The sequence below is a fragment of the Amblyomma americanum genome, chromosome 2, assembly GCF_052857255.1.
Source record: "Amblyomma americanum isolate KBUSLIRL-KWMA chromosome 2, ASM5285725v1, whole genome shotgun sequence".
Classification (NCBI taxonomy): domain Eukaryota; kingdom Metazoa; phylum Arthropoda; class Arachnida; order Ixodida; family Ixodidae; genus Amblyomma; species Amblyomma americanum.
Genome location: NC_135498.1, coordinates 121365296 through 121378851, shown reverse-complemented (window position 1 = coordinate 121378851; position 13556 = coordinate 121365296).

Here is a 13556-nt window from a genome sequence, read left to right as displayed (position 1 = left end):
TTAGTGCTCAGTGCTTTAAATACTTTCAGGTAATAAAATAGTTCAAGATGGATTTCCTCTACCACTGACAGCGGGATAAGCAGAGCAAAAGAATTCTTCGATCCCAGAGTAGCACACCTTGCATCAGCAAACAAACCATGATCATGCAAGGTATTCACTAAGGTAATCGTTGAAAAGTTTGAAAGATCTTAGACTTTCGTTGACCAACGAAGGTGGCTGGCCTTCCCAGCGGCGAGAGGCTGTGGCTCATATTTACACCTTAAACCAGGTCATAAAGATATACGCACAATATAAGCAACCCCGATATTCTCCTGCGTGTAGTAGGAGAAAACGTTTCACTTATTTGAATCCAAAGCAGTTCAGTGGGCATTGCCTTTCTAGTGTTTAGAAGATAAGTATGCAAAGCTGCTGATACATACAACTATAGAGGCGCTTATAGGTACAATATACATCCCCAAGGAAAGTGATAATATCCAAGACGGAAAGGACGTCAGTGCAGGACGACAATATCTATTCAGTACTATACCACCGCGTTAAAGTTATGTATTCAGGACCTTGGACTGAGAAGAGTTAGCGGTAAAAGCTGATCGGCAAAAGCCTGGCAATTCGCGATTCGCTGATCACACTGCCTTGATAAGTACCTTAGGAGAGTAATAGCAAAGCAAAATCGAGTGCCCAGATAGGCAAAGTATAAAATGGCCCTTCAGAATATGTCAAAGATGTATAAAGTTTTAAGAGCGTCAGCTCATTTTTATGACGCTTCTATATTTCGTGGGGTCTGCTACGACCCCCATTCAGCGTGAAAACGAGGAATTGAAGATGGCGGCCACCCATAGTAAATCGATATAGCAACCTAGATGGTGATTGATTGGTGACGTTGTAAGTATATCGAGCAAGTAAATGATTGGTGACGTCACTGATTTTGTGACGTCGAAATTAGCGAGTCACATTACTATGATTACTCGCTTATACTAAGTAATAATGAGGCCATCCTAAAACAAATGAGATATTTGCACTCTACAAGATGAGTAGAACGCTTTAGACACCAAAATAAGCTAATGAAGTTAATATTTAGTTATATTTAAGCATAAATTCATTGCTTATAATTATTTAACTGATCACACATCATAACCTCACTAATAGCATTTCGTAACAGCCTCGGTGAGTACATGTAAGACACCAGTATCGCCTAGTTATGCTAATATTTGTTTACTGTCAGGCTTAAAATGGCGGCCTTGACGTCAGCACTCGGTAGCTCACAACTACGTACCTCATGGCGAATTGTGGTGACAGGGGCACCATTCGTCGCATAATTTGGGAATGCGCCAATTACCCGGGCGCCGTCTTAAACATGAACAGTTCTGAAGCCTGACAAGTTTCGCTGTGGAGCAAGGACCACGGCATTCAGCAGCAAGCCACCCGCCTAGCGGCTGAGGCCGCAAAAAAGCAGTGCATATTCACTTGTCTGAGGAGGATTCCTTAGCCACGTCCCAGGTCTGCGTGCCGGGATAGCGGATTTGGGGGCTGCTTCTGGGTGGACAATAAAGTTTTCATTCATTCATTCATTCATTCATTCATTCATTCATTCATTCATTCATTCCGGGCGCCTTCCGCCTTGAGGTAAGGAAAAATGGCCCTCCAAAGAGTCGAAAAACTTTTTCGGCCCAAATTGGTCAAAAAATATCCTACCTCAAGGCGGAAGGCGCCCGCTCGCCGTGATGTATGGAAATGTAGCTTAATCAAATGGCAATACATCGCATGGAGAATACATCGCGCTACCAAGCAGCTAACGCTCCTTACTCCAACATCTTCCAGACGGTGGCGGCACAATTTTTTTCCACTTGTCTCGGAGGGCAGAGTATTTTACTTTTGTATGCGAAACATGAATGCATCTACTAAGGGCAGATAGACGCTCACTATGACGACGCGATGAAGGTAACCAGTAAAATAAAAAAATAATTTTGTGTCGTTTATTTAGCAGCAACTCTCAGGTCATGAATAGCTGATATCCAGTAAGCTTCACGATGAAAGCATTAAACATTTTTATCTTGCCAGCGCTTACATATGAAGCGGAAACATTGCCTATACTTACGGAAAGCCTAGTAATTAGTTTGCGGGCAGCACAGCGGACTATAGAAACGAACATGGTAGATGCACGTTACGACACATGAAGAGAGGAGAATTGGCCAGTGAACACACTCGGCTACATCTTAGCGTATATGAAATCAAGAACAAACGGCCATTGCGAACACATGTGATGTGAAGGTAGATAACCGATGGTCATAAGTGGTAGGATCGTAGGAGGAAGCAAGCGAAACAGGCGGCAGAATATCAGATGGGCAGATGAGATTAAGTAGTTTCCGGGGATAAGGTGGACGAACCTGTCAAAGGACACGATTAGTTTGAGGGATATGGAAGAAGCGGTTCTCCTGAACAGGGATTAGTCAGGCTGATTTACATGAGGGTGATGATTGAGAGATAATATAGCGCACGCGGCCTCATAGGGGACTCAACGGCAAGCTTGGGCCATTCACGAAAACTGCAAAGGTTAGAAGGCTTGTTGCAATGCATTCGGTGTCACAACATGCAATAATTGCGACATTTTAAATAGACAACAGCGTCAAAATGACGTTGTCTACACTTCCACGCTCTTGTCAACGAATCCTTCTTCGTCGAAGGACGTGTAGTCATCTGCATATGTGAACTGCCAAGTAAAGAAATAGTCTTGGAATATCTTATCAAATCGTTATAACAACCATGAATTAAACCAAACGGACATTAGCCTCCGACAACTGTATGGAACAACCTTCACTGTTGCCATGCATTGGAAAAATGACGAATTATGCACCGCCATGTTTCGGCAATATCGAACATATAGGTTGTCCGGCATAACTTTAGCCAAAGTTTTAAAAATGAAATCAACTTTGAACCCGACGCTGCGGCTGCGTTTTTATGGAGGCAAAACGCTAAGGCACCCATGTGCTATGCGATGTCAGTGCACGTTAAAGATCCCCAGGTGGTCGAAATTATTCAGGAGCCCTCCACTACGGCACCTCTCTCTTCCTTTCTTCTTTCACTCCCTCATTTATCCCTTTTCTTATGGCGCGGTTCAGGTGCCCAACGATATAAGAGACAGATACTACGCCATTTCCTTTCCCCAAAAACCAATTATTATTATTATTTTTGTCGCGAATGGAACCGAGTGCGTATTATTGGCACTAGCCAAGAGTCACTCGGGCTATTTTGAAGCGAGAAGCTTCATTACGCTAGTCCACACCGCCCTTCGCGCGAGCCGGCGTATGTCGGAGCACGAGTGACGTCACCTGCGGTGCATTTCTCTCTCTCTCGCTCCCTAGTCAATACTGCGCATGCGCCACTAGTAGCACCGAGCCACAGGTGTTCCGCCCCTGCGCAGCGCCGCGCCTTTCCTCGCGATCCAACTTTCCATTTTCAGTTCTCTCTTTCTTCTTTCCCTCCCTTCTTTATCCCTTCTTTTACGCCGCGGTTTGGGTGTCCACCGAGATATGTGAGACGGCTACTGTGCCATTTCCTTTCCTCAAGAACCAAACAAAACAAGTTAGTCTACGGGTTTCATAGAGTGCATTGGCGTTGAACCATTTGCAGAGGCCGTTTGCTTTCATGAGAGGAAAGGCGCTCAACCGGCTATGTGGGCCTGTGGAAACCACAATCTCGCTTTCATGTGCGTGGTGTTGGTGTCCAACTGCAAAAGCCTGCTTTTACTGCGTTCCGCACACTGGATAGGCAGCGGGCCCTCCCTGCCACCCTGGGAGGTGGCATGCAGTTAATGGTTGATCGCGAGAGATAGATCACCAAATGAACGCTGCGGCCCAGCTATTGCTGTCGTGAAGCATGCCAGCCACAACGCTGTCGGTGCTAATGCATTCAGGCCACATCTTTCTCTCACCATCGCCACATGTATAAAAGCACGAATGAGGCCTCCACATATCCAGGGAGCCAGTTATGCGCACTTCCTTTGCTCAACGTCATCGCCATCTAGAACGTCGTCAACGCCAACGCCAATGAGCACAGTGAACGCCGGCATCTTTCGCTTTGTATATCCTAGAGTAGCTGAGCTAATGGACATTAATTTGTTCTTTATTTTTCTCTTATCTAATTCATTATCTTCATTGATTTCATCAACTTTCGAAGTACTCGCTGCAGATCCCAAGTGTGATAAGCAAAGTTCTAGAGCACCTACAGAAACCTCTAAAAAATTGTTTCCTACACGATATGTCTCACGTGGTCTTTCCGCGTTCCAAAGAGAAACTGCGAAATATGAAAGATACCACGTGAAAGGGCACTTGCGCTGAAGTCTGAATTGTGCACAAACGTGCACAATTCATACTTTTGGAGAGAGCAACGTGCACAATACAGTCGTTTGGAGAGAGCAACGGAGGCTACAGCGGCAAGCAAAATGGTCCGCTATGGTCACCGCCTCCTGCAGGTTGGCCTCATTGTCTCCGAGGGAGCCCTGCGTGGCCCACATTGCGATGTCATCGGCATACAGAGCATGCTGCACACTGGCCACAGCGCCCAGCTGGGCCGGTAGGTGCGTCATAGCCAAATAGAATAACAGGTAAGAGAGCATTGCGCCCTGTGGTGTATCCCTAGCTCCTAAATGAAAAGGTCCATGTTCGTTATTCTGGATTCGAATGTAAGGTGGTCTGCGTTTAAAAAATATCCGCATGTATTGAAATTGTTTTATTTCTGCAAAGGAAATGGCAAAATATCGGCGGACACCTGAACCGCGCCGTAATGGAAGAGATAATGAAGCGAGTGACAGAATAAAGGAAGAAAGAGATGCCGTAGTGTAGGGCTCCGGACTAATTTCGAGTACCGTGCACTGACATCGTACAGCACACAGGCACCTAAGCGCTTAGCCCCATCGAAACGCTTCCGCCGCAGTCGGATTCGAACCCGGGGGTCTCCGGATCAGCAGCAGAGCGCCCTAACCACTGAGCCATCGCGGCGCGGTTAGTTTCAAAGAGGTGGGCGAGAAATATATTGTGGGTAACGTTGTCGAATGCTCCCTTTAAATCCAAGGCGAGTACGTCCTTGTCATTGAGGGGGAATTTTACCGGGTCGAGGACAGCCCCAATGAGTTGTAGCAGGACATACTGTGCAGATCAGTGTGGGGAAACCTGAACATGGTGTCTGCATAAAGATGTAGGGATTGCAGGAACTCGGACGACCTGTCGGATACCATCGTCTTCATGAGTTTACCCACACAGGAGATGGGACGGAGGTTTCCGTGTCGATTACCTTCTGCTGCCCTGTTTCCTTGAAAAGAAGGCACCAACTAGCCCGGCTTACTGCCTTGTTGTATTTAAAAATGAAGGTGAACTGGGCGGTCTTCCAGTCGATGGAGAGTGGCACTTCCTTAAGCCAGACTCAGGATATCCAATCCAAAAGAATAGGTATGGTATATCCAGTATGCGGAACGCAATAAAGCGGGTTTCTGGCGTTGGACACCAACCCCATGTATGTACATGAAAGCGATATTGAGGTCTCCACTGACCCAGGGAGCCATTCCCCTCCAACAATGAAGCTACCAGAGGGAGCCAGTTGTGCGCCTTTCCATTCGTGAAAATGGACGGCCCCTAGAACAATGTCAACACCAATGAACGCAGGCGGCTGACTTGTTGTGTTTAGTCATTGAGGAAAAGAAATGGCGCAGTAACTGTCTCAAATATCTCGGTGGCCACTCGAAACGCGCCGAAAAGGAATGGATAGGAGAGAGGGAAAGATTTAGTTTGGTTTATTGGGGTTTAACGTCCCAAAGCGACTGAGGCTATGAGAAACGCCGTAGTGAAGGGCTGCGGAAATTTAGGCCACCTGGCATTCTTTAACATGCACTGACATCGCACAGAACACGGGCCTCTAGAATTTCGCCTCCAACGAAATTCAACCGCCGCGGCCGAGATCGAACCCGCGTCTTTCGCGCCAGCTGCCGAACGCATAACTTTTACTCAGCTACAGCTGCGGCTAGGAGAGAGGAAAAAAAGAAAGGAAAAAAGAGGGCTGAAAACTGGATTTTTAGGAAAAGCGCAACGCGGCACTGCGGGGGAACACTTGTGGCTCGGTGCAACTAGTGGCGAATGCTCAGTACACTTGTGACGCTTGACTAAAATGCACCGCCGGCTATCCTAGTGTAGCTTTCGCTACAAAAGTTTGTTTACACACGTGCAATTCAAACACCAACGCGATACATGAACATTCACACTAGGACAGCGGAATAGCATAAAAATTCAGGGGCCACTTTGCTGACCCAAAGTGCGGATAGGGGAGAGCCTTTAGTGCGTTGTGGCTGCTTCTGTCGCTGATGTGTGGTTAAGATGTTAAGAACACAATTGTTTGGGAATCTTAAATGCTGGAGACACTGGAGGGCGTTAGGACGGCATTCGTCTGATTCGACGCCTTCCTGCTCTCTCCAGCGTCCTAGGCTACAACTACATATGCGTTGGCAGGAAATATATTGGAGCCGCCTCCACGCGACAGCTTCTCTATTATTTAGGCCACCCTGTAGCGGTGGTACCAGTCTGCGTCCCAATTTATAGTGGTCGATTGTTTCCGCGCAGTTTTTCTGAAACTCGTGAACACGCAACGCTTTACTACGTTACATGGGCCTGTCAGAAAATGCAGGCAGCGCCGATAAACAACACACCTACACCGGAGCAGTGGGAGGCTGCGCTGTCCAGCTCGAAGCCTGAAGAGCAGCTCAAGCTGATCGACAGGGCTCGCAAGACTGCAAAGGCCGCTGGGGCCCTGGACTGAGGGCTCCACCTACGCTGCGAGGAATAACCCTTATACAATAAAGTTTTTCATTCATTCATTCATTCTGAAACTCGTCGTATGCCCAGTGTTCGAAAGGGGGAGGGGGAGGGCCGACGGCTTCTCGGAAGTAAGCTAGCGATAGCTCGTGAGCCGCCTCGTTACCAGTGAAGGCAGCGTGCGCGGGCGTCCACATTAACTGAATTTTCCTATTCAGCGTTCTTTGGGTGAGTATTTTGGCCGCTTCCAGTGACATCCTCTCTTTTCCAAAATTTTAGACGATGGTTTTGCTGTCGCAAATTTTAACCTTCAAATTCGTTGCTACACAAGCGAGCGCTATCGAACCTTCATCCGCAGTCTCTATGTTGCGGCCTCGGATGGTCTGGGCGTTTCACGTGCTACTATAGCTTAGTGATAACGATCAGTGCAACACTGTGGGGCGAGATGGACACTCGACCACACAATTTGGGCGTGCCCGCAATCACCGGGGGTGGGACAAAATACAGTAAGCAGAGAAGCCTTCGAGACCTTGCTTAATAATAATTGGTTTCTTGGGGAAAGGAAATGGCGTAGTATCTGTTTCATATATCAACTCAATCAACTTTATTCAGCATTTTTTGTCCTGAAGAACAGAAAAAAAAATGCTAGGGTAGGAGCAAAAAGCCACAAACTCAGTAGCTTGATGAGGCTCCCACCCCTAATTGACAAGGCCAACAGACTGTCACGTTATTACATATATATATATATATATATACACACACATACACACATATATATATATAAGTATGCAATGGAATGTGCAGTAAGACAGGTGCTATATCTGAAATAGTTTTGATGTGAGAAATGAACATGTATCTGTGTTAACTCGTCGCAGACTATTTATACATATGAAGATTACAATTCAACGCACAGAAAATGAAAGAAACATATCTAGCAGGAAAACAAAAAAAATCGCGTCAACAGCTCCAAAGGGTCAAATAAAATCGGGTGTACACAAGTTCACATAATAGAAGCAGGAAAATAGACGATGATAAAAAGATACAATACATCCGCAATACAAAAGCAGTTTGTGTCGGAGAAACATAATTAAACTCATATGTCTTCAAGAATAAGGTTGGACACCTGAAGCGCGCCGTAAGGGAAAGGATAAATGAGGGAGTGAAAGAAGAAAGGAAGGAAGATGTGCTTTAGTGGAGGGCTCCGGAATAATTTCGACCGCCTGGGGATATTTAACGTGCACTGACATCGCACAGCACATGGGCGCCTTAGCGTTTTGCCTGCATAAAAACGCAGCCGCCGCGGTCGGGTTCGAACCCGGGAACTTCGGATCAGTAGTCGAGCGGCCTAACCACTGAGCCACCGCGGCGGGTGCATCCTCCCAAACGACTACGACGGTTTAGCAGCAGATACACCCGGTTACAAGGAGCACTCGCCAGATCGGTGAGAGCTCCTATAGATCCCATTGCCGTAGGGCCGGGAAGCCACCTCGGCTTCTGCGGTGTGTGTCGTTGTTGCGACTGAAGGAATATTATAAAAGAAAGTGCTTGCCTTACGGGCTCTCACACATGTGACTTGTGTGTGTGTGGGGGGGTCCAGGCGGCGAGCTCTGGCCTTTAATCAGCAGGAGCGAATTACGTGGTTAGTCACGTGACGAAAATTCTGAGAGCGAGGTGTGTGAACTGCGGTCAGCGCAGCTGCGCAACGAGCGGTACCTGTGCGACAAGTGGCATGTTATGAAAACTGAGCCGCACGTGTGGCGAGCCAGAGGTCAAATCCATGCGTCATTTGACCTTCAGCTTTGCATTCTAAAAGTGGAGCTTTTCGCTCCAAAAAATTACCTGTGGTTCAACCCGGCTGAACCTAGCAAGAATGATGAAAGCTCAGTTGAAGTAATCACACGAAGGTAAGCACACGCCACACGTTTTTATATAGCGAATGGAGCGTCACGCGATTTCCGGCAGTTGCGAGAGGGCCGTCGGCTCCGCAACGCAGCGTCACGTCATTAGATAGTTGCGAGGGGAGCGAGTGCCGTCGGCTCAACAAGCGCAGCTGCGGCAAGGCGTGGATAGTCGCGTGGCATAACTTCCCACAGAGCATTTTAAGGCGGAAGCCTTTCTTGGCTCATGAGTGGCGTGGACGAAAGTTGTAGACGGAAGTTGTCCGCACGAACTGTCAATCATAAGTTGTGCGGTAATTAAAACAAAATCGTAAAAGTTGATTAAGCTGCAGTTATCAGGCAACGTGTATTAAGTAATGAAAAATACCAGGAATTGGAAAATAAGACGAAGTGTGAAAATAAATAAAAATAAAAAACGAAAAAATCAAAAGAAAATAGAAATAAGAAGTGAATAAAAATAAAACCAGTAAAATATTACAGGAAAAGGAGATGAAAAATTAAAGTGCAATGAGAACAGGGAAAGGTTTTCGCATTTACGCTCTTAGGCAGACTTAATTTTCTTGTGGGAGAGTCATGGACGCCTGAACCAACAAGCGACTGAGCCCTTTTTCCGCACTTCAGGAGAAAATAAGCATTGCTCCATTCTGTTTGGGGAAGCATCCATGAGAGCAATGGCGCGCTTTCCTTCGCATGTCAGGATGAAACAAGCTGTTTATGTTATTTACCCATATGAGAAGCGAGGACCATCCCCGCAGATGTTAGACGCTTTTACCATAACGCGCATCGTGCTCTATATCATTACCCGAGTACTGCGAGTCCGCGCGTCGCCAGTGCGCATGCGCAGATCGCTTGTAGGGCGCCAGATGGCGCCAGTTAACCTGCACCTGCGTGCGCTCCTGCCACCGCATGGGCACCAATCGGAACGAATCAATGGTGTCCAATATTTTGCGAGTTCGACTCTTGCTGGAGCCGCTGCGGAGACTGGAGTACCTTTATTGCGCCCATAGCGCGATGAAGACAAAATGCCTAGGATTTGTCTGTCTAGTTTGCGTTTGCTGAACTGGTTCTTAAAAGGACTCTCTATAGGACAGACTTTCTGCCACAGATACCTGAACAACCAGGCGGTACAGATACCAACAGATGTGTTGGGCGGATCACGAAAGACAGGAATTCGGCTTTACCCGGCCGCGGTGGCTTAAAGGTTGGCAAACAACTCCGATTAAGCCTCTAAGGTAACTGCGCAATCTCGAGCAATGAAACTCTTTGAACGTAGGTGCAGTCATTCTAGATAAAACTAGCCATTTCTCGCAGCAGGAAATGTTAAAGCCGCACAGAGGTCGCTTTGAGCAAGAACAAAGATTAACAGCCTTCGCGGCATTGTCTGTACTGGCGAAGATTCGATCACATACTTATCAACGAAAAAGAGGCCGGCAGGAATATTCGCCACGGACACTTAAGACTGGTTACGAGTATAAATTAGAAACCTCTCTACCCCCGCGAGTGCAACGTTTGAACGTTTCTGTGCAGAAGGGCCGTGCGGGGGCCCAAGCACCTGCGTGTCCTAAACTCCCCTGAGTCCATTAAAGTTTTCACCACCACCACCTACCTGAGCCTCCTGTTCCCGCCTCTGCCGCATTGCTTCAGCTTCACGTTACCGCAACTCGACGTTGGCCGCACGCTTCTGTCGCTTCATGTCCGCTTATCGTTGCGTAATTCAACGTCTCTTCAACCGGTTGAGACTAGCTTCCCGCGCTCTTACCGTAGCGGTGATCGTCGATGTTGCAGCCCGCCTCTGCAGTCGTCGTACAGGATTTATCGGCTCTCTTGCCTTGGAGCCGGTAGCGTACCTTTGTGGGCGCCCTCTTTCCGCTGTTCACGTGACGCGGTCGCCTCGCAGGCCACAGACAATGATGTCGTCGTAATTCCATCACACTGCATCCAGTGTTGTAGATGTTACGGAAAAAATGACTAAATACGTTACTCTTTACGCTAAAAACACAGGAACGCGTTACTGCCCTGCCTTAGCTACAAAAAAAAATGTAACGCCTAACCGTTACCGAAAAAATTACCACTCGTTACGTTTTCATTACTGCATGATCATAAATTTTAATCAGTGCGTCTTCGATGCAAGAAGTCACGATAACAATTTTAAAAAGCTTATATTTCATTTAAAACTTCTAGCCAAAACAGCGATTTTACCCGAAAGCCTGATTTGACGAGAATAATTTACACAAATGTGCAGCAGTTCAGCTATGTTTTGGTGGCCTCAATAGTCACTGCAGAGTTATATGTGATGGCTTCAGACACTGTGGCACATGATGAAGCCATTTTCTGAACATTACATTCAACACAAAATGACACCTGATCATGAATTGCAACTTTCCAAACAAAACATCGCTGAACTCTCAGCAATTTTACAGTAATTCTGAACAATGTGATGAACCAAAATGCCGGGCTTGCTTCCACTCTTTACAGATTTTTGTGTGCAGTGGCTTGGGAAGAGAAGTAGGCGAAGGTAAGAGTGTGAATGCGTGTTCGTGCACGTATTTCGTGCTTTATGGGTGTTCAGTCTTCCTGTCAGTTGCGTGCGTCGTCGAGGGCAGGTGTTTCTGGCATGCACGGGAGCCGCAACAAGGGTTATTGAGAACACCTGTACATTTTGTTCATCTGCAATATCACTTTAGGCACTCCGCGCTTTCTTTAAAAAAAAGAGGAGGAGCGAATAAACTGGAATAAAAAGTAACGAGTAACGTGACACCTCACGTTACCAAAAATCGTTAACGTAAGTATGTTACCATTTACAGTTGCGTAATGGTAACGGATACGTTACTAACTTACCTAAAAATAAGGCGTTACCGGTAACAATGTTACTTGAAAACCGTTACCGCCAACACTGACTGCATTGCACACACACCGTCGGCAGGGCAGTCTGAAGAGACAGTGACGCGCGCAGCCGCGAAACCTTTCGCAAAGACACTTATGACTCCTGCTGCGTGAGCAGTGGCGCGACTAATTCATGCAGCAAGTGGTCTGATGCTGGCACCTGCTGCCTCCGACGCTCCGCCCACCTCCGCCATCTGAAGTCCTATATTCGATTGCGACGCCCTCTCCGGTAACGCGTCCTCGCTCCAAAGCTGCTCCAGTCACTTCCGTCTCCACTTCTTGCCAGGTGTACTACATGCCCGCCTTTTGTCAAACTGCTACAGAAGAAGCGGCGGCCTCGCCGACACGACGCACGCCTTTAGCACAAAGCCCGAGAACTGGATGATTTCTATCGTGCCGACGAACACACTACACTCATGGACGCGGCGAGACAGGGTGAATCCTAAGTGGTCCGTGCAACCAACCCTACCCTTATCTCCGCCGCCGTGGTTTGTGCCTCCTCCCCCGCCGCAGCAGAAGAGACAGCGATAGCGCTGGCTATCGCTGACCGCCGTACGCACACTGTCCTCGGTGACTCAAAACGAGCCGTCCTAATCTACTCCGCAGGCTGCATCTGCATTGCCGGCGCACGCATCCGGCGCGGCTGCACTCCCGACCGCAAAATTGGCCTAATCTGGGTACCCGCCCATGAGGGCAACTGTGGAAACGATGGGACATATATCACGTTGGGGAACCTAAAAATATCGACAAAATAATAAGCCTCTGCCTACACCACTGACACACAACAGGAGGGTAAGGAAGGGGCGGCCAACTGGCCCGAAGATTAACAATCCCGGGTCCGCGCCATGGATCCTGGAGCCCTCGATGACCTCTAAACTTGCGCCGACATCACCAATGTTCATAACAAGACGTGATGCCCTTTCCCGCCTCTCAAACACGGCCTCGACCGAACATAAGCAACCCTGCTCCGTAGAAATCAGACGCTCTTAATTCTCAGCCACTCAAGGCTATCACTGATCACCACTGGGAAATAGGGCCCCACATGCCCAGATTGCAACCACGGATCGGCCACCACTGAGGCGCACATCCTCTGGGCATGCGAAAATAATCCTCCCCCACGGGCCTTCCTGCCAGCTCCACACTGCGGAATGCTCGGACCAACTCCTCAACCAGCCAGATGAGACCACGCAACTTTCATTTCATGGGCCCAGTACGTCGGCCCCACCTGGGGGCCGCACAGGACTCACCTGCCCTAGTTCGCGGCACCAGTGGGAAATAAAGTTGTCTCTTTCATTACCTTTCTCTACTTCTTGCCATCTCCATGGCTCTCGGATCTTTTGTGCTCCGACGCCGACAACTAGCAGCTTTGAATCAATGAAACATACAAAACTTTCGCCTTGAAGTAAAGTGCATGAGCACGAATGCATGGTTATATAAGCGCTCATAAAATCGCTTTCGACCCACGACACGCATTACTTCTCCTCGTGTTCGGCGTTGCTCGGATCTTGTCAATCCATCAAGAACTGCTTCAGGGTCCCGCTGACATAGCAGGCGACTCATCATCTACGGCCCGCAGTAGCGGCGAAAACGTTTTCACCGAGTCCACCGTGACAAGTGGATGCCCAAACTCAGACTCGGTCAGCTGGCTTGTATAGTGCATGGCGCCGACGAAGATTGTAATGTCAATGGTTGGCGCGCTACTCGTCTTGAGTGCTCAACCAGCCATCACGTCGGGGTTCTTCTGCAGATAGATAAAGGAGGAGGGAAGGCAGGGATGTTAACCCTCAAAGGGGTTCATGTTGGCTGCCCTGCACTGGGGAAGAGGAATTAGGGGACTAAGAGGAGGAAGAGAGAAGGAGAAAAGGGCATAACATACACACACGCACAACGCTTCCACAATTTGTCACTCAAACCAGTCGGTCTCAAGTAGGCAAAGAGTGCATTGTACGCCTTGAGGGCAGTCCACTGCAGTGGCCACGGACTT